Below are 1,557 nucleotides of genomic sequence, written 5' to 3'. Positions count from 1 at the left end.
AAGGGGAAAGGGGAAGGGGAGGGAAAGGAAGGGAAAAAGGAAAAGGGAAGGGGAATGGAAGGGGAACAAAAGGGAAAGGAAAAGAGAAGGGAAGGGAAAAAGGAAAAGAGAAAAGGGAAAAGGGAAGGGAAGGGGAAAGGGAAGAGGGAAAAGGGGGAAGAGGGAAGGGAAGGGAAGGGAAAAAGGAAAAGGGGAAAGGAAAGGAGAGGGGAAAGGGGAAGGGGAGGGAAAGGAAGGGGAAAAGGAAAAGGGGAAAAGGGAAGGGAAGGGGAGGGAAGGGAAAAGGGAAGAGGGAAAAGGGAAAGGGGAAGGGAACAAGGAAAAGGGAAGAGGGAAGACGGAAAGGGGAAGGGGAGGGAAAGGAAGGGAAAAAGGAAAAGGGAAGAGGGAAAAGGGAAGGGGAAGGGAAATTCCAAGGAGTTCATGGATGGAATGGATGGAGCAGGGAGGAGGCAGCGGGGCGGGGCCGGGAGGTGTTCCCAGGAGGGGTGGGGCATTCCCGAGTGGCAGGGGACATTCCCGGGATCTCCAACATGGAATGGGACATTCCCGGGATCTCCATGTGGAATGGGACATTCCTGGAATTCCAAAGTGGAACGGGACATTCCTGCCCCTATCTCCCAGCTGGAATGGGACATTCCTGGAATTCCAAGCTGGAATGGGACGTTCCCAGGATCTCCATGTGGAATGGGACATTCTTGGAATTCTAAGGCGGAATGGGACATTCCTGGGATCTCTAAGTGGAATGGGACATTCCTGGAATTCCAAGATGGAATGGGACATCCCTGCTCATTATTCCAAGATGGAATGGGACATTGCTGCTCCCATCTTCCCTGGGATTTCCCATCCCATGGATCCCTGAGCTCCCATCCCATGGATCCCTGAGAATTCCAATCCCATGGATCCCTGAGTGCTCCCATCCCACGGATCCCTGAGCGCTCCCATCCCACGGATCCCTGGGATTTCCCATCCCAAGGATCCCATTCCCAGAGCTCCCCTCTGAGTTTGTGTCACTCAGGGATGATCCCGGCATAATCCATGAGGAATTCTAGGAATTTCAGATCCTCAAATTTACTTCCGTCGGAATCAGACGGAGACTCGGGGGCTGCTGAAACCCCGGAGGAGAATTCCCGAGTGGAATGCGCCATTCCCGGTATTCCAACGGGGAACGGGACATTCCTGCCCCCACCTTCCCTGGGAGCTCCCATCCCATGGATCCACTGCCAGCTTCTCTGGGAATTCCAGCCCAGCCCCTCCCAGCAGGGAATTCCCGGATTCCGACATCTCTGAGGTGTTCTCATGGAATTCTTACAGGGAAAAATTCCCTGGAAATCCGTTTGAAACAGAAACAACATCCCGAACAACTTCTGAAATCACGGACGGAACGGCCCTGGAATGGCTTTTAAATTCACGGCAATTCCCGGAAAAATCTCGGGATTTCCCTGGGAATGGATGGACAGGGATTCACGGCATTTCCCGGAAGAATTCTGGGATTTCCTTGGGAATGGATGGACAGGGATTCACGGCATTTCCCGGAAGAATTCCAGGATTTCCCAG

At 53.2% G+C, this 1,557-nt stretch overlaps 1 protein-coding gene and 1 long non-coding RNA gene across 2 annotated transcripts in view; one reads left to right on the top strand and one right to left on the bottom strand.

Moving 5' to 3' along the window:
- The window catches only part of ALS2CL (ALS2 C-terminal like), a 36,765-nt gene that overhangs the window by 4,195 nt on the left and 31,013 nt on the right, over nt 1–1,557 (bottom strand). The gene's annotated exons all lie outside the window — the stretch shown is intronic.
- LOC121660476 overlaps nt 479–1,557 on the top strand; it is a 1,160-nt gene continuing 81 nt past the window's right edge. Inside the window, exons 1-2 of the long non-coding RNA XR_006014676.1 lie at nt 479–591; nt 625–1,557. The exon at nt 625–1,557 is cut by the window's right edge and continues 81 nt beyond it. This is a non-coding gene — a long non-coding RNA (uncharacterized LOC121660476). The remainder of the gene's footprint in view (nt 592–624) is intronic.

Source organism: Corvus kubaryi, unplaced genomic scaffold, assembly GCF_017639235.1.
Source record: "Corvus kubaryi isolate FWS band 111438036 unplaced genomic scaffold, C.kubaryi_AGA036_p1.0 36238, whole genome shotgun sequence".
In the NCBI taxonomy this organism is placed as follows: Eukaryota; Metazoa; Chordata; class Aves; order Passeriformes; family Corvidae; genus Corvus; species Corvus kubaryi.
This window is presented reverse-complemented; position numbering and strand designations above follow the sequence as displayed.